Genomic DNA, 9,008 nt, shown 5'->3' with positions numbered 1-9,008 from the left:
TTTGACAACTGGGTATGCGACAGCATGTCTCAAAAGGATTGATATATCCCAAGCACCTCGACATTGAATCTCTCTGAATTCATATTTCAGATGTTCTCAACAGACTTCACAGGGGTAAGTGACAGCCATTTATAAAAGTACGAAGTTTCATAGAATCAATATATATATTTTTCTTTTTTCTTTACTTTTATTTATTCTTTGTGGATTTCACCTCATGCATTCTGATCCCACTTATCTCCCTGTCCTCTCACATCTGCCCTCTGACCTTGAAACCCCGCCCCCAAACAAAACCAAACACACAAAACAAAAAAAGAAGAATTTTGTCTTGGAAGCTATGATGTGGCCTGTTGAGACACAGTTTACGCTTCAGTCCATTCATCTTTACTTGCAAGTGTTCATTACCACAAGACCTTGTTCTGGCTCGAAGCCTCTGGTTTCTGCTACACCACCAATAATGGTCCCTCACTGGGGCTCCTCTTGGATATCCTGCTGTCGTCTTGTGTTGTGGAGATCCTTCTCTTTGGGGTCTATAAGTTTGTCCCCTTCGCATGCTCCAACAGTTCATAGATTCGGTGGATGTTGGGGTGGGCCAACTCTTAGCCTTTGGGCATGGGTGGTAGCTGAATGTTGGAAATGATATTGATGTGTAGAAGAAATTGTTACCCACGTATGAGCTGAAATATTAAGGTTTGTTTCTTAGACCCACCTGAGGTTAGGACACTGCAGAGACCAAATGTCACAGTCACACTCCTAGTAAGCACAGAGCTTGTCAGATGCTGCATGTCTGCCTTGGTAGAGCACCTTCATTTCGTAGACCCTTACACTTTGAAATACACTAAACTACAATAGCAAAACAGCATAGATTATTTAGTTCTATCTTAAGCACATACTTAAACTAAATATAAAGATAAGCAAACATATAAATGTAGCATTATTAGCCTAAAGGGGGTAAATTACAAGTGATAAATTGAGTTTTCAGGGAATTGTTTCTCTTTAAATAATAAAAGATACAAACCACAGTATTTAAATAACTAAAGAAATCAAATCATTTAGCAATTAAATATCACACTGGAGTCTGTTATACAAAATCCAAAGACACATTTTCATGTTATAAATATTAATAAGCCCAATTTGGCTTCAAATTCTAACATAATCCAATTGGCCAGATGTTTTCCCCTTATCTAAGTGATTTTAATTTTTTTTTTTTTTTTTTTGCACAGGTAACATTCTACCATAAAGATGTCTTCAAAGATTTTGAGGTTATAACTACAGATTGAAAGATAGCAATAGATGGAATGTAGTGCAAAGTTTGAAACTTTGATTGACTCATGCATACTACAGCTGTATTAATAATTGTAGCTAGAGTTTTTCTCTCCGGGTCCCGCCAAGCCCCGGCAGTCCTGTAGCCCACTTATAAAATAAACACACAGACAATTATATTATTTAAACTGCTATGCCATTAGCTAAGGCCTACCATTATCTAGCTCTTACTCTTATACTCAGCCCATTTTTGTTAATCTATATGTCACCTGCCATGTGTTCCTTGGCTTTACCTGCTGCCTTTACATGATGCTCTCTGGACAGCAGGCTGCTGTCTCTTCCTCTCTGGCTTCCTGTTCTCTCAATTCTCCTCTCTGCTAGTCCCGCCTATACTTCCTGCCTGGCTACTGGCCAATCAGTGTTTTATTTATCAATCAATCATCCACAGCAAATAATCTCCTTCCAGTAGATGTATTCAATGTTGAGAGGGTGTGTGAAACAGTAGGTCAGATAAAGAAGCAACATAGCACCCAAAGATACTCCGTAACCGCTCATCCAATGCCATTGCCTCCCTTTAGCCATCAGAGAGAATCACCAGCTTGACTAAAGTTCACACCCACACACATCTGTCCACACACTGTTGAGAAGGAAAGACTATTGCTATATAGCTAATGCCTGTGAAAGGATAATGGAGCTTTCAAAACTTTGAGTCAATAGACTAAGTAGATACATTTTTCTGTGTCTACTTCCTCTTCCGCCATTATGTGCAGGATTGGTACTTCCTTGTGCACCTGGGGCATGTCTCTGTTCATTTAACATCTTCCACTCTATCTTGCATCTTTATTCGGAATAGCATAAATGGGGAATACAAGCTATGCTATAATGGAAAATGTTGTAACCACAGATTAAATATTACTAAGAAGCTGGTTTGGGATGAGAAACAAATGTGTGGCAGAAACCAATTCATACTACAAAGACTTAGAACATCCTTGGAAAAGGTATATTTTATGTGTATGTGTATGATTGTATGTGAGAGCAGGTGCACACGTCACACATATGGAGATCGGAGGGCAAATTTTCTTCTTCCACCATGGATTCTGATCACTGAACTCAGGTCCTTGGGCTTGCACAGTTGAGCTGAGTCACTTGCCCAAAATTTCTATTTCCTTTAATCATGCTAGTAATAGTAAAATATTAATTTACTCAGTATTGATTCTCCAGTAATAAATAAAATAAATAAACAAACAAACAAACAAACAAACAAACTGATGTTGAAGTAGACCAGAAGATGGTTGCATGGTGAATGGAAACTAACACAGGCAATGCAAGGAGCAGTTCTTGCCTTCAGGCCACATTTCCCTTCTTGCACGCTTCTGTGTGTGTGCATCATTCTGTCTCCTCTTTCGATTAACAAGTTTTCCTTTGTTTCTTTCATCCTTAAAATAACCAAAACATCTAGGAAAGTTTTAGAACATGTGTTGTAATTTGTAAGTAGCACATTATGCTCCTTATTCTCCTTTTCAAAAGAGATAACAGCACATTCTCTAAAAAGTTTTGATTTTTATCTTTTATAAAAGAAAGAAAGCGAGTCCAAAGTCCTATAATTTCTTTTCCCTTTTGTGGATCACATCAATACTAAAATAACTTTCCATCCCTCCCTGTAGCATAAAATACTCTCTTCTTTGTTGTTACTGGGTTAGAAAAGTCAAAGCATCTCATATGTTTGAATATGTGTATTTAAGCAGCTTACAGTATAAAAGGAAATACAACAGATGTAAGAAAAATGAAGCCATTTATAGCTAATTATGCTTTCTAAACTAACATTTATTTTTTAAGCCAATTCTGATGCATTTATCATTATCACCCTGAATATGCAGTAGATAGCAAAAAAGGGGGTGGGCTCTAGGAAGATGAGAAGAAGAAAGAATGAAAGAAACAAACTTTAGAGCAGGTAAGGATTTGAGTGGACAGGAAGGAAGAACAGAAAAGAGGAAAAATTCTTTCCTTGAGAAAGATTAATATCAAGAAGAATTCATGCTGCTTTGAGGGTAAGATGGGCAATTAGCAATTGTTTCCATCTGGCCTGGTGGATGACAAGACTTGGGTCAACAAAATAGGCTCCATTTCAAAGAGATAAAGATTGAAAGCACCACACCGGGTAAGTGGTGGGATACTGAAGAGTGCACAAAAACAGAACAGCAACAGAGAAGAAAGCAGTGAGTGAATGCTACTCCTGCCAAGGCCACCTTGTTTGAGGAAGAGAAGTGGAAGCCTCATCCCAAATCAATGTGGGTTCTCTTCTCTGAGTCGTATTGGAGACTGAGCCTTCTAGAGAAGTCTACTCATTATAGTTATCACCAAACAAAAAGAAAAGAGAGATCCAAACCAACAGATTACAGATTAAAACAAAGAAACACAAGAAAACCTAAAATTTAAAATTATATGATACCTGTCTACATCATAACTCCTAAATTACCAAATCTAATATTGTTGAAATGGCTAAACTATTGAGCAAAAAAAATCAAAAGTCTACTTTTCAAAATGATCTATGACTTTAAACAGGGAACAAGAAGATGAATGAAGTAATAAATGCAATTCAGGATATAGAGAAGTAGACCATCAACAAAGAAAAAATCAGCAAAATGAATGAGAAATAGAGAAAACAAATGAAATTTTTCAAGAAACAAAAGTGGAAAGCATTGTCAAAAGACTAGATAAATCAGAAGGGAGAATATTAGGGAAAGATAAGGTTTAGGAAATACTATATTCATATATTAGCAACTAAAAAAAAAACTAATAAACAGACATAATCACAATTCCAGGCACTCCGGGAAATAAGCCAAGAGAAAGATTCAAGAATATATAGAATTGTAGGGCCAACATAAAAACTAAAGGCAGATAAAACCTACTCAACAAAACTGTAACAACAAATTTCCCAAATCTAAGGAAAGAAACTAGCATCAAAGCAAAACAGGCATTTATTTTAAAAATATTATGGGAGGCCTTACTCTTTTGGAGGAGGGGAGAGGGTAAAGGGGGGAAGGCTGGGGAGAAGTGGGAGGAGGGATGAGAGGGGGATCTGTGGTTGGTGTGGAAAATGAATAAAAAATTTCTTAAATAAGAAAGAAATGTAATCTCCAGTGAAGACAAAAAATAAAAAATAATAAAAATATTTTTATTTACCTTTGAGAATTTCACATGTGTATTAAATATATTATGATTATATCCACTCCCTGCTTTTCCCCTCCAATTGCCCCAGATGTTTTCAACTTCATGTCCTCTTTTATTAAAATATCTCATTGTGTTCAAATAGTGCTTCCCATGTGCACACAGGGTATGGAGTCATCCACTAGAATATAGGCAACCTACCAGTGGCCACAACACCCAAGAAAAATGGCGACCTGACCTCCAGCCACCATAACTACCATTGTCTCCTCAGCTTGGGGAGGACTCTCAGTTGTCTCTCCTGCATCAGTGCTGAATTTTTTTTACTTCTGCAGTTAACCACAGCTTCTGTGAATTCAGAAGCATAATGGCCATGTCATATGAGAAGGCAATATTTTAGAACTCCTCACCTTTTTCCAGCTCTTACATTCTTTCAACCTCCTTTTCTGTGCTGTTCTCTGAGTCTTTGAGAGGTAGGGAGTGGTAGAGATATCTCATTTAGGGCTGAACACCCATAGTTAATAATTCTCAGTTGTTCAGCAGATTATGAGGATCTATATTAACTGCTGCCCATTGAGAAAACATCCTCTGCCCAAGGTTGAGAGCACCCCGGATCCATACATATAAACACAAATACTTGGAAGGTAGTTTGACAATGTAACTATTTAGCAAAAGAGCAATCGTAGGTTTGCCACAGGACCTATAACCTCTCCAGTAATGAAGTTTTAACCAGATTTACAGTATTAGGTATGAATTCCCTCTTGTGAAGCAGGCCTCTAATTTGATAGAAAGTAGTTAATTACTCCATAACCACTGTGCTACCATGACATCAGTGGGTACATTGTGTTCTTCAGGTTGGTATTGGAGCATGTAAGGTCTAGCTTTGGGTAAGACCACTGACGTCTTTTCTCCCCTAAGCTGTATGGACACTTATTATTTTGCAAGCCAATTTAAAATGCCATCAGATAAGATGGTAGGACATATGCAGTATGAAAGAAGAAGGTGGGGATGTATTCAGGCTTAAATATTTAACAGGAGATGGGAGATTGGGGAATGAGAAGGCTTGGAGTATGTCAAAGAGCCTCATGAAAACCCACAGGCTTGGGAGCTATTTACAAAAATAATTTGCTAATGGATGAGCTCTGTGTGGACAGACAATTCTATTAGCAGAAGATTTGGATTATTAAATGCAAATTGCAGTGCCAGGCATTAGATTCCCCTTAAAGTGAACAATAAAAAAGAGAGGGATCAGGGGCTGAGCTGATGGCTAAGTGGATAAACATCTGTTGTGAAAGCATGAGGGCTTGACTTCAGCTTACCAGGACTCACAGAAAGCCAGGCACGAAGTGTGTCTGTCATCCTATCACTCACTCTGGAGACGTGAAGCAGAGACAGGAGAGCCCAGAGACACTGTGGCCCAGCTAGTCTTGTGTCTGCAGCAGTGGACGGCAAGTGACTCTGTCTCAAACAAGGACCAGCTGCTGAGGTGGTGCTCCAATTTCCACACCACATCAGCAACAAGCCTGTCTGTACTCACACACATGAACATGCACACGTACAGCAATTTACACACATACAAGAGAAAAGAATAAAATTTAAATTGAAAAGTAAAATTTCAAAAGGATTAGGAACTTAATAGGCCAAGGGGTATAAGTCAACGACATAGTGGTTGGCTAGCACACTGGCTTCCACGCCTGTCTCTCTTTATGCACATCTATACATATATATGACCATATACAATTGCATATATGTCATTAAACTTTTCAAAGAGCTAGTAATAAAACAAAGACCCAGACATTATCCCATCCCTTGTAAGTCCTCTTTTGTTGTCCCACTTTCTCCTTCACCTTTTACCCTTGGTTACTAATATCTGAACATCAGATTATTCTCTTCCACTTCTTTTTCTTCCCACAAATGAGAGAAGCACACAAGGATGGAAAACACAGAGGTCGTTCCAGTCAGTTTATAATCCAGTCTGTAGACCTTCCCATCACATCCTCCATCAATGCTGAATTGTAAGCTCACTGCTTTCCAGACACTTTCTTTGTTGAGACACACTCTAGTCTAATTCTTCACTTCTATCTTGTGTTTGTATGTTCTTTGTACTAGTTTAACATGCCTTACTATAAACATACAGTGTCCAGGAGACACTTGAGTAGAATTTAAAATAGCTTTTGATGACTTCCTTGTTCTGAGGTAAGATTCCAGACCTTTCTGAGAGTCACCAACTTATGAAAAGTCAAATAGTGGGCTAAAAAAAATTGAGGCATCTGAATCCTACTGCAGGGCTCCTTCTGCAACATCTCACTATTTGAACCATTTATTCCTTCTGGAAAACTTAGCGGTCACACCACATTTTGAAGTTTTACAAAGAATTCTTTGGTCATTTATTAACCTCCTTAGTTGTTATGTTTAATTATCTTATATTTAAATAGAACAGTACACTACAAAATTTCCAGAGTGATATAAAATCGAATGTTTCAAGTAAGATATATTTTGAAAGTTTGAGGATTCTAGCATATTCAAGATCAAAAATTCAAGTGAAATAATTTTTTCTAGAATCCTGTCAGGCAAAAGTATTGAACTCATGTAATACTGGAGAAAGTAATATACACACACCAGATGTAAGGGGCAACCTTTACTCTTGCAAACTTGGAAAATTTTTAGTGTATAAGCTTCTTTGTCTTGACTGAACAGAAGTTCATTTTCAACCCTGTCATAACAACTGCACTAAGGACCACCAAAATGTATTGTGTACATTTTCTGCACTTTTTGGAACTATGGCAATCATCAGAGTAATAAGAGAGAGAAAGAAGGCAGGATATATAGAGGAAAATGTATGTTCACATTAGTGGAAGGAATAGACATATAATGTGATATTTAATATAAAACTGATAGAGTAGCCTTGAGGCATGCTGGGGTGTCTAAAGTGCAATGGATTTGTCATTAAGGCACTTAATCTAATCTAAAGATACAGGGAGAAGGGCATCCTGGAGGTTTGCCCCCAGAGAAATCTTAAAGGATAAATAAGAGTTGAAGGGAAACTAAGAAGTACCTTTCAAGCCAATAAAAGTCACAACACTGAGAAAATACGATGTGTGCAGGGAACCATAAGGAAGTTAAAGTGACCAGAGTATAACGTGAAATTTGAGGAATGGGGAAAAGCTTTGAAAACCGGCACTAGCAGGTTCATAGAGATCCTTTCCCTTGACATAAGAGAATTCCCTGGAATTCTTTGCCTAGTTACCTGAAAGTTACTGTGCAGGAAATGTGTCTACATCTTCCCAGCCTTCCATCACCAGTTTCACCTTTCTAAGGAAAATAAACATCATAGGTTATTCTTTAGCATTCTTTCAAAGAGAGCCAATGTTGCAATGGGTACATTAAGATCAGGCACAGTGATGCACACCTGTAATCCACAGCCCTCCTGAGGCTGAGGATGAGGACTGCGAGTCCATGCCATCCAGTGCTATACATCAAGGACCAGGCCAGCCATGGATATTCTGTCTTATAAAACCAACAAACGAGAAAGCACGTTAAACATTTTTACAATGAAGACTTACTCAGAAAACAATTAAGATACAAGCAAATATAGTTAAGATACTCTCTAAGATCAGTAGTGATTTCTCATTTGTCTCTGCCATACAGTAATGCATTTCAATATGACAGACATAATTTTAACCCTTTATATGTGTCAGTAACAGTGAAAAGTACCAAACTCTTTGGGATTTATTATATATCTCTATATACATGTACATGTACATGCACACACACTACATTCAAGGCTTTTACAAACTATAGAAATCCTCGAATGTTTTTAGACAGACACAGAGCAGTAGCCTTCTGCTTCAAATCTCCTTCTAAGACTTATGACTATTTTCAGTCTGTGTAAAATGTAGGTAAATAAATGCAACTCAAATCATACTGAAAGTCCCTGACCTCAAGCCAGCTACAATTTCTTTTTACTCAAATAGGACCTCTGCTTTCAAATTCCCTGCTCCATTTAACACATGCGATCTTAGCTACATAATGTGTTCATTTTTTGGGCTCTCCTATGAGTGTCCTTGTTCTTGGCATGCTGGGATAACTAAACAAATTTTCCTTCCAAAAAAATCACCTTTTTTCTAAGCTCACTGATTTATTTGAATAGGCGTCCATCAACTTTTGAGTTTCCCTCTTTTCAGCTCTGTGTTTATACAACTGGGATGCTCCAATAAAAGAAGAAAATCTAGCAATTATTCTCTCTGGGTTTATGATCAACTTGGGAGACAAGACTAACATTCATGCAACAACTAGAAAACAACTTGAGACAGTATATAATTAAGTGCTGAATGTGATACTGACTGTGAGTGCATAGTTCTTCACTAATTACCAATTGCTTTAAGGAATTAATACTTAACTTTGGGGATTTCAATCACAATTTCCCTATAAGAATTAATTCTTGTAACCACCAATTCAATTCATTTCAAAGAACTATAAACATACCCTGGTTTAACAAATTATCAGCATTGTTCTAAGAAATGTTTTTTTTTTTTTTTTCATTAAGCAATTAATTTGAATCCTGATTGTTCTGACCTCCGGGG

The 9,008-nt window shown here is 37.5% G+C and overlaps 1 long non-coding RNA gene across 1 annotated transcript; it reads right to left on the bottom strand.

The window, feature by feature from the left end:
- Window positions 1-244: 244 nt before the first annotated feature.
- LOC143268003 (uncharacterized) lies at window positions 245-8,014 on the bottom strand. Its single transcript, XR_013043590.1, has 3 exons — window positions 7,835-8,014; window positions 7,673-7,737; window positions 245-674 (listed from the first exon to the last, which is right to left on the bottom strand). It is a non-coding gene; the product is annotated as an uncharacterized LOC143268003 (long non-coding RNA).
- Between the last annotated feature and the right edge of the window lie 994 nt (window positions 8,015-9,008).

This window comes from Peromyscus maniculatus, chromosome 12 (assembly GCF_049852395.1).
Source record: "Peromyscus maniculatus bairdii isolate BWxNUB_F1_BW_parent chromosome 12, HU_Pman_BW_mat_3.1, whole genome shotgun sequence".
Lineage (NCBI taxonomy): Eukaryota > Metazoa > Chordata > Mammalia > Rodentia > Cricetidae > Peromyscus > Peromyscus maniculatus.
This window is presented reverse-complemented; position numbering and strand designations above follow the sequence as displayed.